The 22,703-nt window shown below is 42.0% G+C and overlaps 1 protein-coding gene and 1 long non-coding RNA gene across 4 annotated transcripts in view; one reads left to right on the top strand and one right to left on the bottom strand.

Annotated features, from left to right (window-relative positions):
* Positions 1 to 5,074: 5,074 nt before the first annotated feature.
* On the bottom strand, positions 5,075 to 9,036 carry LOC148684884 (uncharacterized). Its single transcript, XR_015951557.1, has 2 exons — positions 8,897 to 9,036; positions 5,075 to 6,441 (listed from the first exon to the last, which is right to left on the bottom strand). It is a non-coding gene; the product is annotated as an uncharacterized LOC148684884 (long non-coding RNA).
* Positions 9,037 to 9,390: 354 nt separating this feature from the next.
* RNF19A (ring finger protein 19A, RBR E3 ubiquitin protein ligase) overlaps positions 9,391 to 22,703 on the top strand; it is a 38,126-nt gene continuing 24,813 nt past the window's right edge. Inside the window, exons 1-3 of one of the 3 annotated variants that reach the window (XM_035124674.3) lie at positions 9,391 to 9,537; positions 10,165 to 10,206; positions 13,755 to 13,904. The gene's annotated coding sequence lies outside the window, so the exon portion shown is untranslated. Of the gene's footprint in view, positions 9,538 to 9,805; positions 9,947 to 10,164; positions 10,207 to 13,754; positions 13,905 to 22,703 lie in introns of those variants that run through there. The other 2 variants (XM_088675744.1, XM_035124679.3) reach the window with 2 other exon arrangements.

Raw genomic sequence — 22,703 nt, 5'->3', positions numbered from 1 at the left:
AGACCAACTAAGTTTTTATTTTGGTATGAGCTTTCGTGTGCATGCACACTTCTTCACACTTTCGTGTGCATGCACACTTCTTCACACTTTCGTGTGCATGCACACTTCACGGCTACCTACCTGTAACCAAAGTGCGCTTGGAAACTCTCCCCTCGAACAAACATATGCTACAGAGGCATCCTCCATCAGTGCTGCCCTGACCCCAGTGCATACTGCAGTGGCATAACCAGAGATACACCAGAGAACCACGTGCTTTCCCCTTTCACAGATTCTCTCTCTCTCTCTCTGTGCAGCATGCTGAGATATGAAAAAGCTTTTCTAGTGCACAGAGAGGAAATGCAACAAGAAGCCCACAGGAAGCAGTGATTGCCACCAACTTAGAAGGCTTCAAAGGAGGATTAAACAAATCCATGGAGGAGAGAGCTACCAGTGGCTACTAGCTATGATGGCTATGCTCTGCCTTTCCAGCTGCCTTTCCAGTAATGCTAACAAATTTCAGTTGCTGGAAACCACAGGAGGGGCGAGGGCTCTTGTGCTCAGATCCTTCTTGTGGGTTTTCCCAGGCATCTATCTGGCTGGCCACTGTGAGAACAAGCTGAACTACATGGGACACCATCCTTGGCTGGTGATGATGGAAGAGATGGTCCTCATACTGTATCACCACTCCACTCCCTCCATAGGACTGTTCTCAGCTGAAAAGCAGGAGCAGCAGAGCAGCAGAGGAGATGGTGCTTATGAAGAGGCTGGCAGCATACATGTCAAGTGAGGAAGGAGGAACAGTTGCACGCACACACACTCCAGGTGAGCCATACCCCCCTCCCCAATTCTCAGCTTTTATGGGGGGGGGAAACCCAACCCAAGTCTCTAGCCCTTGTAGAATGCAAGTGATGAGACACATTGTGCAGGTACTATTCACCAAATTTGTTTTGGGGAAAACTAGGCTATACCTGCCTGTCTGCATTTTCAGTCAATGAGTGAAGTCTGAGCAATGGCTGACATTTAGGAAAGCAGATCTAGCTAATTAGACAAAGGGAAGGCTAGAGTGGAGCACCCATTGTCCAGACTCTAGAGAAGGAACTTCCTGGTTTGTTTTTAAGCCTTCTGTGCTGGTGGAGAAGTGATTGCCACCCCACAGAAAACAATCGAGGGTTTCAGTTGTGACTGGAAAGATGTCTAGATGCCATATCTACGCATAGATGGGCAGCAGGTCTACCCACTATGTAAGGGTAGATCTGGAATACAAGTTTATCAAAGGCCATGTTTAGCCAGGCCTTGGCACTGCCCATTCACCAGATACACTGCTCTTTGGTGCTTATTATTAATGTATGGAGGTCTGTATATTTATCTATTTGCAATATATACTTAGCCCCCAACACCGGGGGGCAGGGGTGGGAGAGATCCTGTGGGTCCTCATAGCTGGCAGTCCAGATTGGTAAGGCCTGGCAGGCCAGCTTTGACCAGCAGTCAGGACCTTTTTCTTGCCCAACAGATCCATAGAGCACACTAGGCTTAGGAACTTGGGGGAAAAACAGCAATGCTAGAATTATTGAAAACACCAGTTGATCTACTCTGAGTAGGGCTAGCATAAAATGTTTCTCAAAGATGTTGATAATGGACAATTGCATAATACTGCACATTTCTAAAATGTTTGAACACTTTGGCTTGCCAGATGTCTTGGAACTACAACTCCCATGATCCCTGACCACTGGTCCTGTTAGCTAGGGATCATGGGAGTTGTAGTTCTAAAACATCTGGAGAGCCAAGGTTGCTTATGCCTGAACTAACAGATGATAAACAAATGTGTTTTGTATTCCCTAGCACAGCTGATTTTCTCACTCATTTGAGGTCCAATAATCTTCAACAAGTGAGAAACAGACTAGTAGCAAATAGGTGTAAGATTCTGTAAATGTGAATCATGTGCTAGGATCAGGGTTACGACCCAAACTGGGGGTTTCTGAAGCTGGCATAGGAGTTACCACATGACCTAGAGTCCTAGACAATCCACATGATTAGTGCTTTCACATTTTATCAGTGATGTAGGAGCCTGGCCATGGGAAGGCATCTTTTTGTCAGCTACTGCATCACAAAATAAATTAATTGGGCCCCAGTGGCATGACGGCATTCTTAATCACATCAGACTGGAATCTATCTAGACATCTTGGCTTAGCTGCACATCAGCACATAGCCAACACACAATTGTCTCATGATTTGGTGCAGCTTATGAAGGTTGGCTGAGCGCTGGCATTCGGCCAGTATTTAACAATTCCGTCCAGCATTTTTAAGCGGGGGCAGACAGAGCCCAAGAGCACTAATCCATGTTGTTCACAGCAAGAGCTGTTGTTGTAGAGAAGTCAAAGCTGTCACCACCCTCAAGGCTCCTTCCTACAGATTTCTCCCCCCACCCCGAACGTGTATTTTTATTTGCTCTTTTAATTACAGCCCTGTTGCCAAACTTGCCCTTACCTTTAGTGACAGTTCTGTACTTCTCCTTTTGTGCTTAAAAGGAAGAAGAATAAGTCCTTACTCTCTTCTGCCTGGATTGTTTTGCCATTTCCTTGCAACAGAATTTGTTTAAAGTGCATTTAAAAGGAACAGAACAGACAACTACTAGACCTGGACCTGATGGGGCAGTTGGAAACAAGCAATGTGAACTACAGGAAAGAAATGATCCAGACAGAACCTACTTCAAACTCCATCTCATTATAGTCTTTATAAGATGACCCATTTTTTTGGGTCAGAAGGACTGGGCATCCCAGGGTAGGCAATTGAGCCATGCCATTAAGCACAGCAAACTCTCATGGCAACCTCTCTTGGCAACCTCTGACAGACTGAAATAAGCAGATGGCATAAATTATCCTTGAGTACCAGTCTCTTCCTTCATCTCTCTCATTTTTACATTACCATTTTTAAAAAGCTTCAAAAATGTATTTTCCAATGAAGTTCAAGTTCAGAGTTCCAAACTGAAAAAAGGGGGGATACTAATAGTTTCAGTTGATTGCTTTTGATGCAAAGTTGTTTTGACTCTTGTGTAGGGACTGGATCAGGAAATTGGCACCTTTTATACTCTGGGAAACGTAACTTCATGAGCCAAATTAGACCTCATGGTGGGCCAGGATTTGTTTGCAAGCCAGAAGTTCTTCATCCCTGTTTTACAGAGAAGCGACCAGAAAAAATCTGCTCTGAAGGGCATCACTCAGCCAGAACAATAATTTGACAATATTTAGCTCAGCAACTTAGGCTATTATTACATTTCGGTTTGGAAAGTTTTCAGATGAATCACCATAGCAGCTGAAACCAACTTTAATGCAATTGTGGGTAACTTGGTAATACAAATCCAAGTTTGTGCACAGCAAACCCTGACAATTTAAATTTCATTTCTCTCTTTACAATGGCACAGTTCAGGCCTAAATCTGGTTTCACAATTCATGGGAATGTCAAGCAAGTTCCATTGCCTTTGTTGGATTATTCATCAGTTCCTTCTATTCTTCAAGATTTCTCCCTTTTATATCTTTAGTACAGTAAATTGAGTTAATCTAGAAATCATTCTTTTTAGGAGCTTTCATTCATAGGGGTAAAAAGCAGCCAGAAGGATGAAATCTCTGGTAACGAACTATCTGAATTCTTTTAAATAAAAAATTACATTTATTAATAGAAGAAATATCTGAATTCTTCTGAGTTACTTATTTTTCTGCTTGCGCTTGCTATAACACAAATTTGTGGAACTGAATGACAAAGCTGAAATAGCGGGGGGGGGGAATAAAACATATAGCTTATAGGTTTGCGTGTATGTGAAATTAGCAGTTTGTTGCTAATTATTTGTTAAAAGTTGAGACAATAAGCAGAGCCCACTCTAACTTCAGTGGTTATAAAACCAGCACAAGCCCTTAACAGTGCCAAGATTTCCATATTTGGTACCGTTAGACCAGGCATCCCCAAACTCGGCCCTCCAGATGTTTTGGGACTATAACTCTCATCATCCCTAACTAACAGGACCACTGGTCAGGGATGATGGGAATTGTAGTCCCAAAACATTTGGTGGGCCGAGTTTGGGGATGCCTGCATTAAACCAACAGTTCATCTACATTAGCATTCTTTGTCATGACAAAGTGCTAGCCAGATTCATCAAGGAAGGTCAGAAGCAGGGGATAGTTTTTCCTGAAAGATGGTTTAAGCAAAATAAGCATTCCTCAGCACTAGAAAGGTCCTAGTTTTTGCTTTCAAAGCAAGCAGTTCAGTGACAAAGTGAATCTTTTGCACGCAATTCGTTTCCGGTTGAATCCCCATGGTAGTGTTGGGAGCAATCCCATCTGAAATCCTGGAGAGCACCTGCATCCCAAGTAGACAATACTGACCTTGATGGACCAGAAGTCTGACTTTGTATGAGGCAACTTCCCTGTATTCACCTACTGGTCATCATGGCATTTGTGTCAATTTGCTCTAAAAGTTAATGGTGTTATGTGAAAAACATGAGGTTTACACCCAGGTAAGTACTATAAGTACAAAATTGCAGCTGGGAGTTTGCAGTCTTCTCCTATATTTCATTTTAAGACCCTGGCTACGTGTAGACTTTGTGGCTTCAACATCAAGCCAGCTCACCCCTCATTTTGCTCATAATCCTGCCTCTGTTATTACTAGTCAATCCAGTTTAATGGGTTTGCCTTCACAGAGGCATTTCTACAAATCTGTTCAACTGAACTACAAAATTCTATAGATTTTGCATTGCGATGAACGTTTCATAGGATTTTCATGCCTGATCCTTCAATGGAGTATTCTCCCTTGGAGGAATAATATTTCATCAACCTTGGTCCTTGCTGGTGATCTGTTTCTGTACTTCATCATGCCCAAGAAAAAACCTAGAGGAACAAACTTTCAAGCTACATTTTGAAGCATGATACAGTTATTTGTGAAGCAAAAGGTGTGGCATGAAAACTAAGGAAAATTGTGTTTTGGCATGTATGGTTGGGAAGTTTTTGTTTTATCTGTTTGTAAACCTCTCTGAGGTGTTTTTTTTACAATCAACCAGTGTATAAATGTTATGAAATAAATAAAATTTAACCAAAATCCAATTAGCAGATCAAGTACATAACAATATTGCTTTATTCAAGTATCAATCTTCTGTATTTTTACTTATCAGTGAACATGAGGTCCAAAAGTAATCTAACTACTTTGAATTACTGCTGTAGTCCTTAAAAAGTTAATACGACACAAGAAAAAATATAAATCTGACTGCACAGTCATACATAAGGCATGGCTATACAGCCTGTGTTTTCATTACACAGTTGCATCCCCAACTCTTTTTTAAGGCTGCATTCCATGTATGCAAACTTGCTTGTGGCATATTGATTGGTAAGGAACAACAGAAGGCTTGTGGAGGGTCAAACAGCTTTCGGTATGAACATATGGTTAATGCCGCATGTAACAAAGGAAAGTAATTTTAATTCAAAGGGAAGTTCTAAGAAATGTGACTAATTCAATGATAAAGTGATTACATTATTTCCTGTTGCTCTCAACCAGTTATTATTAAAGTTATGCATTATCAGTCACGTATCACACTATATGTTCCTTAGAAATACATAAGCATATAAATGTAGCTTTTCCTATAGGAGGAAATTATGGGAAGGCAGTTGTCAAAAGAACAAAAGCATAAGATTTGAACATGTATTAAAACAGCGTCAATGTGTGTTGTCACTGTGTGCATGCAGGAAATACAAAAAGCAATGAACACAGGCTGGTCATAAGTTTACCAAGAGTTCAGCTTCACTGGGGAAGCTTCACACACCTTCCAAGGATGTGTGCAAAGAGTCAGTTAGGATTAGCTGTCCATAAATAATATAGTTGGGTATGTGTGTAATTTTAATATTTAGTCCTCTGTACTGGACATTGACTTTAATTTAGAATGGAAATTCTCCATCATGCATTTACTGAGGAAACACAATGTGTGTGAACTAAAATCAGCAAGTGGAACAACTTTACACAATATTTTTGAGACACTTTCAGTGTGGGTGTGTAATAGTATGGCCTGTTTGGAAGCATAAAAGAAAATTATTCTAAGATTTAGTCATAAATTATGAGTGTGGGGACCAATAATAAATATACTTACTACTGGTTTAAAAACTAATTAAAGTGCACTTCTGAGAAAATGTGGATATGAGGAGGTGGTTTATGGATGATGGAACTACTGGGTTTTCTGTTGTCTCGCCCACGTTGACACTTGCAGAGTGGAGAGTAATTAATTATAGTTGCATGAGAAAGAAAAGAGACATAAGTATTTCAAACTATATGTCTTTGCTGAGAGGTTGGAAACAAGGAACACATGCAGACCAGCATTTCCAGTTTCCCCATAGCAACCATGGAACACCATTCAAGAAAACAGAAGGGCATTTTCCAAAAGCTGTAAGGTCCAGTAAAATCCATCCAGTAGAATCCAGTGACTAGTGCTTGCTGGAAAAAAGCAGGTAGAAGTTGACTTGCTTGAATGCTCTTCTTTAAAACAAAACTCCCTTGTGTGGAGAATGGCTCAGTTCAGTTTTCTCCCTGGCATGTTATCTTTTTCTATATGGAGCTGTATTGAAACATAGGAACACCTATCTGCATCCTGGAACACACTACAATCTGGGTATAAACCACTGGAGTAGGGAAGCGCCATTTCTTTTTAGATAATGTTTAAAGACCAAAGCTTAACCATCGTGAAAATGTCCAAGTCAACATTTTTACTAGAAAATAGGAACCCTACAGTATAAAGTTTATAAAAGAAACTACACATCACTCTTAAGTAAGATAAGTTTTATTTTATTCTTCTAATTCAATGTATTATAGGGCATTTTATATTTTACTAGGTTGTTTTACATTGAATTAGATTGCTAAAACCTCCTTCCCCAGGAATACCAGTACTATACCCCTTCATGGATCAATGCCTTGTCGTGGCGAAGGGGCTTGAATAACTCAGAGAAGCTATGAGCTATGCCATGCAGGGCCACCCAAGATGGACAGGTCATAGTGGAGAGTTTTGACTAGCCGTGATCCACCTGGAGAAGGAACTGGCAAGCCACTCCAGTATCCCTGCCAAGAAAACTCCATGGACAAAGACAACTTATACCAGAAAGATATGGAGGTCTCGTACACCTCAGGTAGTGTGGCTGCTGACCTTGAGCCAGACATCTTGGAGAGTGAAGTCAAATGGGCCTTAGAAAGCATTGCTAATAACAAGGCCAGTGGAAGTGATGATATTCCAGCTGAACTGTTTAAAATTTTAAAAGATGATGCTGTTAAGGTGCTACACCCAATATGCCAGCAAGTTTGGAAAACTCAGCAATGGCCAGAGGATTGGAGAAGATCAGTCTACATCCCAATTCCAAAGAAGGGCAGTGCCAAAGAATGCTGCAACTACCGCACAATTGCGCTCATTTCACACGCTAGCAAGGTTATGCTTAAAATTCTACAAGGCAGGCTTAGGCAGTATGTGGACCGAGAACTCCCAGAAGTGCAAGCTGGATTTCGAAAGGGCAGAGGAACCAGAGACCAAATAGCAAACATGTGCTGGATTATGGAGAAAGCTAGAGAGTTCCAGAAAAACGTCTACTTCTGCTTCATTGACTATGCAAAAGCCTTTGACTGTGTCGACCACAGCAAACTATGGCAAGTTCTTAAAGAAATGGGAGTGCCTGATCACCTCATCTGTCTCCTGAGAAATCTCTATGTGGGACAAGAAGCTACAGTTAGAACTGGATATGGAACAACTGATTGGTTCAAAATTGGGAAAGGAGTACGACAAGGTTGTATATTGTCTCCCTGCTTATTTAACTTATATGCAGAATTCATCATGCGAAAGGCTGGACTAGATGAATCCCAAGCCGGAATTAAGATTGCTGGAAGAAATATCAACAACCTCAGATATGCAGATGACACAACCTTGATGGCAGAAAGCGAGGAGGAATTAAAGAACCTTTTAATGAGGGTGAAAGAGGAGAGCGCAAAATATGGTCTGAAGCTCAACATCAAAAAAACCAAGATCATGGCCACTGGTCCCATCACCTCCTGGCAAATAGAAGGGGAAGAAATGGAGGCAGTGAGAGATTTTACTTTCTTGGGCTCCTTGATCACTGCAGATGGTGACAGCAGTCACGAAATTAAAAGACGCCTGCTTCTTGGGAGAAAAGCAATGACAAACCTAGACAGCATCTTAAAAAGCAGAGACATCACCTTGCCGACAAAGGTCCGTATAGTTAAAGCTATGGTTTTCCCAGTAGTGATGTATGGAAGTGAGAGTTGGACCATAAAGAAGGCTGATCGCCGAAGAATTGATGCTTTTGAATTATGGTGCTGGAGGAGACTCTTGAGAGTCCCATGGACTGCAAGAAGATCAAACCTATCCATTCTTAAGGAAATCAGCCCTGAGTGCTCCCTGGAAGGACGGATCGTGAAGCTGAGGCTCCAATACTTTGGCCACCTCATGAGAAGAGAAGAATCCTTGGAAAAGACCCTGATGTTGGGAAAGATTGAGGGCACTAGGAGAAGGGGACGACAGAGGACAAGATGGTTGGACAGTGTTCTCGAAGCTACGAACATGAGTTTGACCAAACTGCGGGAGGCAGTGCAAGACAGGAGTGCCTGGCGTGCTATGGTCCATGGGGTCACGAAGAGTCGGACACGACTAAACGACTAAACAACAACCAAGGAAAAATTCAGCTTTTCCCATGGATGCCTAAGCACACTTATTAGGGGAAACTGTCTTAACTTTGCATAAACATACTTAGGAGAGCACTCCCCCCCCAATGTTTTTAAAAGTGCACTAATTTTCAGCTGACATAATGCCAGAGGCAATGAATAAAGCCTAAATAAAGAACAGGTACTGTATTACTATGTAAATAACTAAAAATAATAATTTGGGGGCACCTACCGTCAAGGCTAACAGACTGTGACAGGAGTGGGTTCCAGTGCAAAAAAGGGGGGGTGGACCACACGCCGCAATAAAACCTCTTCTAGAGCAATCCTACTCAGAAGTAAACCCCATTGAATTCAATGGAGCTTACTCGCAGATACGTGGAGGAGCTTGCAGCCCTAGTCCTTGAGCCTCCGGGTGTGTGGGCATCCGGTGAGCTTAATCCCCTGGCAGAGGAGCGCGGCACCTCTCAGGTGTCGGCGAGGTAAAGGAATCGGGAGCAGCTTCCGCCCTCCAAGGCGCGCGGATAAAATGCCGCCTCCTCCTGCCCCTTCCCCCCCCCTCATCCACGAGGCTTCCCTCCTCCCCCGCGGGACGGACACCGGGTTCAACCGTTCGGCGGCCCCGCCTCGTCTGTGATCTCAGCAGGGGGAGAAAGAGAGGCGGAAAGAAGCCTCCTCCCGGCCGGGCAAAGCCCAACCCGAGCCCTGCCTGGGGCCTGGTAGCTTCGCTTCGCCTTGCGCCTCCCCCGCCCGCCTCCCTCACAAGCTCCGCTTTCTTTTTCCTCCTCACAGGCACTTCCTGCGCGGGGCCGGGCCGGGCCCAGTCGGGTGGAGAGCGGGGATTGCTGCTGCTGCTGCCTCGGTGGAGTTAAAAAGGTATTGGGAAGGGACTGGCGGGCGTCGGTTCACGTTCCGAGGGCCTCTGCCGTGAGGGCTCGAGGTGTCGGCAGTTGGTCGCGGGGGGGGGGGGCGGGGGCGGCGGAGGGGTCCCCGAAGAAGCCGCCCGTCAGGGAGGCGGGCGGGAGTGGCTCCCCGAGCAAACTGGCGCCTGAAGGTGGTGGCGGGGGGGGGGAGGCTTCCACTGAGGGGTCCCTCCCAGGCCGCCGCTCACGGGCGCTCAGAGGGGATTAGGCGGCGGCGGCCGTTGCTGCTGCTGCTGCTCCTCGCATTGCTGGAGGGTGAAGTCATCGTGGCCATTGTCTCCCCTCAGCTCCCCGGCTGGGCCGCCAGAGGGGGGAGGCCAGCAACTAGCCGTGGGGCCCGCCTTGTTCTCCGAAGCCGCCGGGTAAATTCTCTTTCCCACCCACCCCCACCCCCGGGGGGGGCAATACGGGACAGACTTTGAAACCCTAATCCACTCCGCGGGCGAAGTCCGAGGAGAAACTCGGGGTGGTGGTGGGGGAGTGTGGAAACTCCATATTCGATCGCTTCCACACCCCAATAAGTTTTTTTTTTCCTGAGGGAAGGACTTTGGAAAAACGCCCTCTCTTTTATCTCCTACAGCTTCGGAGCGTCTCTATTGCACTTCCTTCTTGTAAAACAAAGGTACTTTTTTTGCCGTGGGGTGGGGGGCGGAATCTGTGGGAAAAATTAGTAATTTTATTAAAGACCCCTTTTAGAAGTTGTGACATAGAACCGTTTTCTGTCAGAAATGGTGCTTTCTATAAAACCGAAAGCGTTAGGAAGACACATTAACACACGCACAGCCGAAACTACGAGGAAGTTCACTCGCCGGGGAGGGGGGGGGGGGAATTTCCACATCCACTCCAAATTGGGGCGAGACCAGCAAACTTTTGTCCTATAAAGGCTGCAGTGCTGCTGATGCTACTACTATTATTACTACTACTACTTCCCTTTCCCCTCGGATTACATTTTATTGCGAATGTGGATATTCCGTCCGCCTCCCCTATCCTGCCTTTTGGGGAGGTTGAATAAGCTGGGTAGCCTTAAATGTAATCGCTTTAAAGAAGCTTGTGTTCAAAGGGCAGCCTGACATATTTAAATACAGTACTTTATTGAACTGTACAGTATTTTTCAGTGGAGGAGTACTGAATTTAAAAAACGAAAAAGGCAACTACGTACAACACAACTCACCCTGTAGGTGGCCACTGGCATTTCACTACTTATGCCTGGAACTCCTGTGAGGGTGACTTGGGTGATAACAATGTCTGAAAAGTTTTTAATGAGTAACAGTACAGCTTAGTAGCTTGCGGAAGTGGGATCCTTTTCATACAAGTGGACATGGGAGCTTTAACATTAAGCCCTGAGAGCTACATAGGCATCAGAAGTGCATCTAAAAAGCTTAAGTCTAATGAAAGGAGAGTTGTTTCTGATCAAATGAACTGCACAAGAGTTCAACATGAAGTAATGTGGAATTTCCCCATAGTATTTCACCGGCAACCAAGACTGTACTGCCTGAGGAATCTTTTTGCTAGTTTCTGGGTTTGAAACCAAAAATTCAGTGTGTGCTTTCAGTGCCCAGATTGGAATGCTGCTGATTGTAAAAGTGTGGGGGAGGACTGACAATAGTATAACTTCTACTACAATCCACCTTTATTTCCACTTGGTAGACACAGCAGATTTTGCTAATGTTAAACATTTTTGTAGGCACTGGTGTGTCACATCAGTGCAGTTAGTCACTGAGAGTTGCAAAAAGTTCAGAGGGTGTTTTCGGAGGGGACTGTGGAATTGTAGGACTAAATGTGCTAATCATACATATCCCCAGAACCTTGCTGAAGTTCTGTTAGTCTCTCTTTAAAATAAAAACTGGTGTTTTTAAAAGGTGCAAGTAGAAGGACTGGTATTTGGGTTTGTCTTACTTTTACCCACTATAAAGTATTTAGTGTTCATGATAAGCAGATTCCGACTAAACAGATTAACTGTCTTAATTAACATGTTAAGAAAGATGGAATAGTGAATGAGAACACTTCATTCAGTCACTATTTCTGTGAATTTGTCCAAACTAACAGGCTTAGTTTAGAAGTCCAGCTTTAGTCTTATGATTTTAAATTGATTAAAAAGAGTACCGTAATCATAAGGTAAAGGGGCCCCTGACCATCAGGTCCAGTCGTGTCTGACTCTGGGGTTGCGGCGCTCATCTCGCTCTATAGGCCGAGGGAGCCGGTGTTTGTCCGCAGACAGCTTCCGGGTCATGTGGCCAGCATGACAAAGCTGCTTCTGGCGAACCAGAGCAGCGCACGGAAACGCCGTTTACCTTCCCACCGGAGCGGTCCCTATTTATCTACTTGCACTTTGATGTGCTTTCGAACTGCTAGGTGGGCAGGAGCTGGGACCGAGCAACAGGAGCTCACCCCGTTGCAGGGATTCGAACCGCCGACCTTCTGATCAGCAAGCCCTAGACTCTGTAGTTTAACCCACAAAGCCACCTGGGTCCACCGTAATCATAGGCACTGGCATTTGAAGGGGAAGGGGTATAGCTCAGTAGTAGAGCACCTGATTTGCATATAGCAGGCCCCAGGTTCAATTCCTGCATCTCCAGGTAGGGTTAGGGGAGACCTCTGCCTAAAATGCAGAAGAGCTGCTGCCAGTCAGTGTGGATAATACAGAGCTGGATCTACCATTGGTTTGACATAGTAAAACGCAGCTCAGTATTGTCTACACCCTAAGGTTTTAGGCAGCAGCTTTTAATAGCTCTGCTTGGAGGTAGGATGCTCAACCACTCTGCTATAGCTTTTCTCTTTTAAATACTAGGTTGAAAACAGAAGTCTATGATCACTGGTCATCAGTTCAAATTCATAAAAGTAAATTTAGAATTCTGAACTAAGCTTGTTAAGATAGATTTACTTAAACAGTGAAAGAACAAAGTGTTCTCATTAGCTATTCGCTACTCCTCAAATTATTTTTTGAATCACTATTGCATTTCTTTTGTCAAAGCTCATGTTCCCTTTTGTTCTCCTCATTTGGAGGGGGCTTCCATTTTCTGAAGAAAGTCTTCTTGCCTCTTAAAAGCTTCTTTGACACTGCACATTAATTATGGTGACTGCCCTTTCGCCTTGATGGTGCCTTTCCTTGTTTGCGGTACCATATACATTCTAGCTAGGTGCTCTGGAAAGATGTGATGGTCTTCACTTTTCCTCTCAACTTCCTTTTTACCAATCCATTTTTAAAAGAAGTTTCCTCTTTTGAAGTCAGGTGTGACTGTTGGATTTTTTTTTTTGCAATTGTCCACTTACATATATTGATAGCACTATGTAGTTGTTGTGGCCAGTTGGTTTGACAACACTTACATATTGCATCAAGTCTTGAACACTACTTAAAAGTCCAGGCTTTTTGCCCCTCTGGTTTGTTCGATGACCAACTATTTTAGGTACAGTCATTTTTGACAATGGAGTGTGTCTCCAGGGGTAAAATGAAACTGCTGGACAATCACCGCACCTGCTATGGGTGCAGAGACTGGTAACTTAAAACTGCTGCCTCACACATTGTTTTTGCTGCACTAATGAACTCTATAAGGCCCCCTCTCAGCCTTGTGGCTCTGTCACATGCTAACAGCTTCTAGGAGCCACAAGTGAGAGCTGAGTGCAGAGTGGGGACCATAGGTGGATAAAAAAACCCAGAAAGAGCATGTTGTGTCCCCACCAGAGGTACTACTCTTCTGCTGACACCCCATACACTTCGCATTACACCTATCCACAGACATTTAGGGATCTAGAAATTCTACCTCTTTGTCATAAATAGAACATGCATGTATGTATCCAGTCTTTAGAAGGGTAATTGAAGTTTCCTGTTACTACAGCAAGGTCATCTTTTAGGGACCTTCTTGATTTATTAGCCACCTGAAGATCATTGTGGGCATTTTGGTCAGGGGTATCATGGTACATCCCCAGTATTGAATCACACTTTTGGCCTTGGTATTGCTACCCATAGTAGTTCTGTGAAGGTGGCTACCCTTTTGGGGGATATATAGCTTGGTCTCTTTGATGTATGAAATTACACCATCTCCAGTCCACCTTTCCCTTCCTTCCTATGGAATTTGCATCTGCTGCTTGAGACAGTTTTTTGTATATTGTTAGAGGGGATTCCTTCTATTGTTCATGGCTTAATGCTGTTTTCTCCTGTTGTTTGTATTTCAGCCCTAAAGTTCCACTTTCACTTAGTTGGCAAAAGATATAATGGACTAATTCAACAGATGACAGCATTACAAGATTGAGTATGATCTTTAAGGTTCCCTGGCTTAATATGTACATCTGACTGGCACATGGAGGTTGATTTCCTCCAAGAAGGTAATAAGTCTCTTGAGTTGCATTGCAATTATCATTCCATTTTCCCATAAATTAATAAATTATTATTGAAAACACAGAAGCTATGTTAAATAAATGCCAAGCTTTTCAGCTATATTTTGACATGTACCATCCTTTTGAGATACAGTCATACCTCTGTTTATGACCACAATTGGTTCCGGGGAGCCGGTTGCTCCCCAAGGCGCGCTTCTGCTCGTGTGCGAAGCGGAGATAGAAATCTGTGCATGCGCGAGCTGCGCAAATCACTTCTGCGCATCCGAGTGCTGCGGAACCTGGATGTAAACACTTCCGGGTCCGCGGTGGTCGGAAACCAAAGCTGTCGCAAATGGAGGTTTGACTGTACGAATCCTATTTAAGATATGATTCCTAAACTACCTGCATTTTGTTCTTTTTCTAGCTGATCTGCTTTCACTTTTAACTTCTCAAGACCAAAAACCTTATGTCCTTATAGCTCAGTTTTTGCACAGCATTATTGCAATAAACATAATTCCTTAAATTGCATAAGTTGCAAGATAAATATGTAAGCTGCTACCTTTTGCTAAATCTGTCATTAGGCAATCTAACCTGGCATAGAATTATTTTATTCTTAGCCTAACATGAAGCACAACCATGTGCCATATATCACCAAAAGGAAATATTGTATAGATATAGAAGTCTCTCCCATCCAGTATTCTGTGTCTTTACATATGGTAGTGTCAGATTCTGCTGTAGAAGGTGGAAAGTCCTGCGCACATAGGTGAAAGAAAACAAAACTGAATTCACTCTTACCCTTGTGTAGCCACAACCCTGGAAATGTAAGATGCTTGCAAATCAGACAAATTTTTAATAAAAATATTTAATTACACAATTCCGTCTTGTAAGTTACTTTAAGTAACTTAGTAGGGGCTTTAATAACACCTTTTCATATGATGGATTTATTTGCTTGCTTGTTTGTATAACTTCCTTCCCCTAGAGAAAAGATAGCGTCCTGAAGAGATCCTCAGCAAAAAGACTGGAGGACATCCTTTAGGAATTGGGAAATGGCAGTAGCTCTGCTAATCATATTTAACTTTCGTGTACATTTCCATAGGGAAAATTTCTAGCTTATTTACCTACATTGCGTAGAGCTATTCTACCAAATTCTCCCTAGCTTTTTGGCAGGTATACCATAACTTAAGCCTGCCTTTTAAAAAATTGTCATTATTATGGCCACCTTGCTCCTGTTCCATCCCTTCAATTATTGTACATTTTGAGGATGTGCCCTGGAGGCTGCTTTGGAGAGAAAAGGGATTGCTTTTCTGTAATAGACACTGCACTGTAAAAGCTACATGTGAGACAGTAGAAGTGTGATGGCAATATTTTGAGTTGAATGCATCCAGATTAGATGATATAAATTCCTACCTCCATTTTATCACAACAATAGAAGTACAGTAATGTCATTTATTTTAAACTAGAAAAAACTGAGGCATTCAGTTTTTTAAAAAATACTCTAGCCTAATGTATTGGACAACCAACAGACAAAATTGTCTAGTATTTTTAAAAATAAACACTTATTTTGGATCAAGTTCACCTTTTTGTTTCAAGAACAAAGCAGTGTTAGAAACAGATATGAAAGCTAGGAGCTAAATGGCACCTTAAACCTAAGTTATGGGCGCAACAATGGAATGTCTAGGCACACTTTTCTAATAACAAGAATACAAAGCTGAAAATGAATAAACTGCAGCTTAAATATGTTCATCTTTCACATGGTATGGACTCTAGTCCTTCCTCTGCCCCGCCCCCTGATATTCCTAGAGGGTCTATTCTCCAATCTTCACAGTAGCTGGAAGTGGGGAGACAGAAAAAGGTCCTCCTTTCCTTCCACTCTGCAGTTTTAATCTATGCTTTTTAGCATATCAGTAATTATCTTAGCTTCTTATTTAAAAAATGTTTCTTGCATCCAGTTACATTATTCAGTTTTGCGTTAACAATTATCACTACTCTCACAGTAAAAATAGTTTTGTATTTCATTGTTCATGCTCTGAGAGTCACTGCACTTTAATTTAAGTGAAATGTTTTGCCTTTCCCTTACCCCATAAGGATGCTTCAGTTGTTTATTTTTATTATGCTTATATTTACATACGAACTGCTATTATTGAGGGAAGTATCTGAAATGGTGTTATTCTATTTTTATAGACACTGAAGGCTGTAATCCTATACACTTACCTGGGAGTAACTCAGTGGGACTTAAATTTTGAATATACATGTATAGGGTTGTCATGCAAACTTGCTTGGCTAATTTGTATCCATAAGGACTCATTGGCAAGTCCTTAATGTAATAGAGAAGTTATTTTTTCCAGATGTTGTACAAAGACATGTGGAAGTTGCCTAATGACCCTGTAATGAATTGCAAAATTACATGTATGCTTCTAATGGCCATGTGTGTAGTACTGTTTCTGTACCATCTTATCTTGGAATATAATGTGCTTATGCAGGGGCAGGGGGATCATTGGGGGAAGGAAGAGGCAACTTTGGGAGGAAGCTCTAAATGAAATGTTGCATGGGGGACACTGTACATTCTGGAAACAGGGTAGATTGGTTTTTAAATCAAGTTTTCCATTTTGAAATTTAACATTTCCTGAACAAACATCTTGGTTAGCTTGTGTTCTTGATATGGCATTTTATTTAATTTTTTGAGCCTCTAGAGAACATGTTGGGCAGTCAAACAAATATAGCAAGTTAATAAATATGGTTGCTATAGCAATTAAAATATATAGAGCTTTTTTACAATCTAGGAACATAACCCGAACCTTCGGTCATGTAGTTTGCATACCCTGCAGAATTATATTTGCTTAGAGGCAGGCAGATTTTGGTTTGGCTGTCTTTGTGCAGGAATATTAGGCAAGATTATTTAGTTAAAGATTGGGCCCAGAACTTTTCATAAGCCATATCAGTTACTGTACAAACTGCCATTTCTTCATGAGTTGGGAAGTAAATGTTCATTCTTTCTGGTTAGTAGAATCAAATTGCAGAGATAAGTTAGTTGAAGGACCTAAAATAAGAATACAGTTGTTGAATGGATTATTCTAGAAATATATGGATGGTATCTCCTTGGATCCCAGCACCTGTTACTATTTGCTAGTGAGTGGGTCCTATATGAAGCCCACAGTAATACCATACAAAAATTCGGCTCATTTATGCATGTGCTAGTGTGGTTCTGTCAATTGTTGATTTAAATATTTACCCATGATGCCATACTGTGTGTTTAAAGGTTTTGGAAATGGGAGTTCCAAACTTGAATCTCCAAGGGCTTACGGAGTCTAAATATTAAGCAAATTTTAGATTTTCATCAATATCTTTTTTCACTTGAGGTTTTTAACACTTTTAGTATCAGTGTGACCAAGAAAGTCCCCTAAAGCCACTAGGAAAATCATGAATAAAATACATAACTGTAGGAAGCATATATCCTTACAATTGATATTGAGAGTTGATGTTGCCCTGCAAAAAAGTTGCAAAGTTTTTTACTACTTCTGCAGGTTACTTATTGACAAAGATGCATTTTTTAGGGCACTTTTAGTTCAGAAAATTTCAAATGCCTTGAATAGACTGGGATCTGACATGGCATAGTTGGATGACATTTAGTTTTGCTATCTTACCCCATTTTCAGAAATGGGCTGGAGATATGGGTATGCAGGCATGCACAAAGGTAGGCAGGCTGTGGTTCCTAGGAACCTAAAATATTAAATTGTATGTTTGAAACTGTGCAACTTTACTGTTGTATCAGTTCATTATGTTAAAACAATTTTATGGAAAAAATGTACTTTTAGGAATGTAACATTTTTTAAATGGAAAAATATAGTAGTAGAAAACTTCCTGTGGAAAATTTTTCACCCTGTTTTACTACATGTTGGTCATAGGTGCCAAGGCATTTTGGGCTTCAGAATTGCATGTGTCTGCTGCTTTGCTCTGATCCCTCCATAGGCCATTTATCTTTTCTGAAGGGTTTGAGACCTTAGCCATTTATTTATTTACTCCATTTACCAGCTGTTTGATAACAAAGTTTCTCTGGGTGTTGTATATATTTGAAACACTCAGTTCAAAATTTAAAAACAGTCAATAACAACACAAATACACCATAAAACACAACTGTCATATCAAATCAGAAGTTAACACAACTTCAGCAGCAATCATAATCATAAGAATAATATTTCTAGAACAGGGGTAAGGAACCTCAGGTCCAGGAGTCAAATGCAGCCCCCTAGCCTTTCTGTTTGCACTTGGGAGTCTCCCCAGGCCACACCTTTTACCATTCCTACTTAATACCCTCAAGTGGTTCCTTCTCAAGGTGGGCAATAGTGAAGGGCACAAGTTGTGTGTAGAAACTAGCCTACTGTACATTGGTAAAATTTACAGTTGTCTACCCACATTCACCTCTGGCCCCATCCAGCAGTGGCATGTAGGCCCTGGAAAGTTGCCTAGAACAGTGCTGCCCTTAAAGCTGACAAAGGTTCCTCACCCCTATCAAGGAGCATCTGTGTTATCTAGAAGGTTACTTTCTATGCAGGTTGCGTAGCTACTTTGCGGGCTTTTTGGTGAATTGGAAGTCTTTGGAATAAATGAATGATGTTTTGTATCATTTGGTCTAGTATTCATAGGAAATCCGTGTATTTATAGCTTCCTTGGCTCTGTCTCCTGCCATGTTACCAACATCTATGGAGCTGATGCACCCATTGACTGCCTCAATGGTAGTCACTTTATAATGTCAATAGTGCATTGTAATTACTAGTGTTATTATACATGTGAGGATTTAAGTAGGTACTAAAATAGTGTTCAAAGTTCAGCGATCACACATAACCCAATATACACTTCTTAAAAGATTAAAGGAATTTGTATGAGTTGGTGGATGACATTCCCTTCCCATTCCATATGACTTTCCAGAGTGCCACCAATTGTTTCCAGATAAACTGGAATCTACTTATTTAAAAAGATTTAACTTCAGAGCAAAAGTATCAAAAAGGAAATGTATATCTTCCAGTAATAGAAATTGAATTGTAGCAAACTTTTATTCACTTTGGGCAAAACTAGTACAGTAATACCTCGGGTTACGAACGCGATCCGTTCCGGATCGCAGTTCGTAACCCGAATAGTTCGCAAACCGAGCGCGATGGGCGCCGCCATTTTGCGCATGCGCAAATCGCGCGCGCGTGGCGAAAACACTTCCGGGTTTGCGCAGTTCGTAACCCGAACTGTTCGCAAACCGAGGTGGTCGTAACCCGAGGTACGACTGTATTGGCTACTAACCTGCTTTATCATCTTTTCCATATTAGCAGCTAGATATTTTTAGTTGTTAGCTTAGCAGCATATATTTGACACTCTACAAGTAATTCTGTTCCACTGAGTTGCTTATATTCTTTCTCATGTTCAAAAATTGAAGATGAAATTTATAGCACTTCCCATAATAAAATCATTTCTTTTCATGGCTGAATCACATGCTTTCCAATGCATGTGTTTTAACTTTAACAGTTGTTTTTGTAGTCTGAACCATTTCCTGTTATTCATCTATTACACTGCCAAAAGCAGAAAGCAGCTATTTTTCAGCCATTTTTAAATATATTACAAGTAGTTATAAAGGTCTGTTGATTGTGGGGAAAATTTCTGAACTTTTTTTGTTTTCCAATTTTCAAATTCTAAAAGCAATAGGGTGCACTGGAGCTATGAACCCACCACTCTGAAAATGGTGAGATGAGTGCAAGTAAGAACCTGATCTTTGTTCATCCTTAAGTATTCATTTAACTCCTGGACTATGAGTCTCCCTTATTGGTTCTGCAGCAGTGTGTCTCAAATTTTAGGTGCTTTCTTCTAGAAGCTATTCATACGTGAATAGTTGCATAGTTTTCTGTACATAGTCACAGGCAACAACAGACTATCTGTGGATTCAGGCATTAGAAGAGAACAGGATATTACTCACCTGCTTCAAAAGTCATGCACCAGAAAATATATAAGAACAAAGTAGCAGTTTAAAATATCCTGGTAGATAATTATTTCTTTGTATTGTGATCCCGTTTCATATGTTTCAGATGGTCCTTTTTCTCAGAGAGCCTTAGCACAATTGTTTGGCCTTAGTAACAAATGCTTACAAAGCATCTTATCATAATGTTTTCTGGTATATTATTTCTATTTTAATCTAATACTGTTTTCTGATAGTGTTAACAGATTTGTTTTGTGCTCTAGAGATTTAAACGGATTATGGATGGGCAAAGACCACTGCCACATCTCCCAGACATCTCTTTACCCTGGCCCTTGACACCCTATCTCTGAATTGTAATTCGTTATTTTAAAATACTGTATCTTAAAATTATTGCAACCAACCCTAGAACCTCATGTTGAAGGGCAAGTAAGAAATCTAACAATTTGCATCAAACTTTAAAGAAGACTATTAAATAAGGTAAAGGTAAAGGGACCCCTGACCATTAGGTCCAGTCGTGACCGACTCTGGGGTTGCGCGCTCATCTCGCATTATTGGCCGAGGGAGCCGGCGTATAGCTTCCAGGTCATGTGGTCAGCATGACAAAGCCGCTTCTGGCAAACCAGAGCAGCGCATGGAAACACCGTTTACCTTCCCGCTGTAGCGGTTCCTATTTATCTACTTGCATTTTGACGTGCTTTCGAACTGCTAGGTTGGCAGGAGCTGGGACCAAGCAACGGGAGCTCACCCCGTCACAGGGATTCGAACCGCCGACCTTGTGATCAGCAAGCACATTAAATAATTTCATATGTCGGCTGTAATGTTCAAATACAAATGGCAGAAATGGTTAACCAGTTTCTATATCTTGTGCTACATAAGCAGATGCATAGCCAGCAATGGGACACAACTATCCATGACTTCCTGACTCTATTGAATTGGATACTGTACTTTAAAAAATGATTGGGCTTAGGCTATGGCAGGGGTCCCCAGACCTACCGCGCGGCGGGCCGGAGGGGAGGGAAGTGCGCGCGCAGCAGGCCGGAGGGCGGGGGAGTGCGCGCCCGTGCGCATGCGCACACGCGCACGGTCGGGAAAAAATCGCCGAAAATCGCTTGTGCGCATGCGTATGGGCCTCCCCCGACCCGGAAGTGCATCGGAAATGACCTCTTCTGGGTCGGGAGAGGCCCATACGCATGCGCACAAAGGATTTTCGGCGATTTTTTGCCGATTTTTAAGATCGTCGCCGCGCCGTGCGCCGTAAGAGCGGGCGGCGGGGGTCGTCGCGGGCCAGATTGGGAGGCCAATTGGGCCGCATCCGGCCCGGGGGGCGTAGTTTGGGGACCCCTGGGCTATGGAGAGGTAACTTTTTCTGTCTCAGCCACATTCAAGATTGGTCAGTCCTCTGTGAACAGCATGCCAGCAGTCATAATGGCCAAAGTGGCCATCAAACACACCATATTGTGTGTGCATATGGCATACAAATGTACACATACAGTGCACATATCCATATCCATATACGCACAAACACATGCAGGGACAAACCACGCTCATTCTCCTCATAGCACTGGGCTGAGAACAGAGGTTTAAAGCTGGATTTGGAGGTTTAAGTCCCTCCTTTCAGTCCAGCTCTGCTGGGTTCCTCATCACAGCACTAAGCTAGCTGTGAGAGGTTTATGTCTTCACAGACCCCAGAACTGTAATGGGCTGAATACTTTCCCTCCTTCCCTGCTGTGTGAGATTTCCTCCACCAGGCATTCATGGGAGTGCATTCTTTGCTCCTACTGTTAACACTGCTAGGATGAGGAAACAATCTCAATTAACTTGTGTGGCATGGGTGGGTGAAAATTCCCCCTGGCCTAATGCCCTAATGCTGAGTAAAATGAGGGTTGGTGCACCATTTAAAATGGCTTTGTGTGCTTGATCTGGGCTGTGGTTGTTTGTTACCCCTGGTTTAGTTGAATTGCTGAAGAGGTTTTCTGTTTAGTCCTTTAAAACAATGATTCATGAATATATATTTTTTAATCAACAGCCAAGCTAACTCTTCTAGAAATTACACACATATGCACTTTGTTAGCTACCCTAACTTATGGAAAGCTGAGATGGTAATGTTTAAAATATAAAAGTAATGGTTTCTAATTATACAAAACAAACCATTTCCCCCGGAAAGTTCTTTTTCTGTTTTACAGCGGACCTAAGTGGTTTAAAGTTTGCAATGAAGATGTATGATATCCAGTTTTTACCTGTAGTGTTGTTGTTTTCTTATATATAATTCCCCAGGAAAATAGGAAATCCAAAACAGGACTTGTTCAAATTGTGGAAAAACCAGTTCACGTGCAACTTCATTTAGATGCTTTCTCCTCTTCACTTTTTTTTTTTAACAACAAAAGCCTTAAGATAAAGTTTTATTTCTGATTTATCAACTGAAAAAAGCACTTTATCCCTTTTTATGAGACTGCATTTACCAGTAATTTTATTGTTTTAAAAATGTTTATGCTTGCTAGCTATTTTCCCTCTCAATTGGGACAGTTGTATGAAATGCAAGCAGTTTGAAGACAAGACTGCTATTATGGCCTACATTTTACACTTTTACTGGAAGTAATTTCTCAATAATGAATATTTTCTTGGTAAGACAGTCTTGCTGTATCTTTCAAACATGAACAATTGGCAGGTTCTTGCAAGACCTTAAAAGCTGTTAGGCACTCGGCATCTTTTTGGAAATAATAATAATAATAATAATAATAATAATAATAATAATAATAATAATTTATTATTTATACCCCGCCTATCTGGCTGGGTTTCCCCAGCCACTCTGGGTGGCTTCCAACAGAAAAATAAAACACAGTAATCTATTAATCATT

The sequence above is a fragment of the Zootoca vivipara genome, chromosome 8, assembly GCF_965207765.1.
Source record: "Zootoca vivipara chromosome 8, rZooViv2.hap1.1, whole genome shotgun sequence".
Lineage (NCBI taxonomy): Eukaryota > Metazoa > Chordata > Lepidosauria > Squamata > Lacertidae > Zootoca > Zootoca vivipara.
The sequence above is the reverse complement of the archived record's forward strand: the minus strand, read 5'-3'. Positions and strand labels throughout refer to the sequence as shown.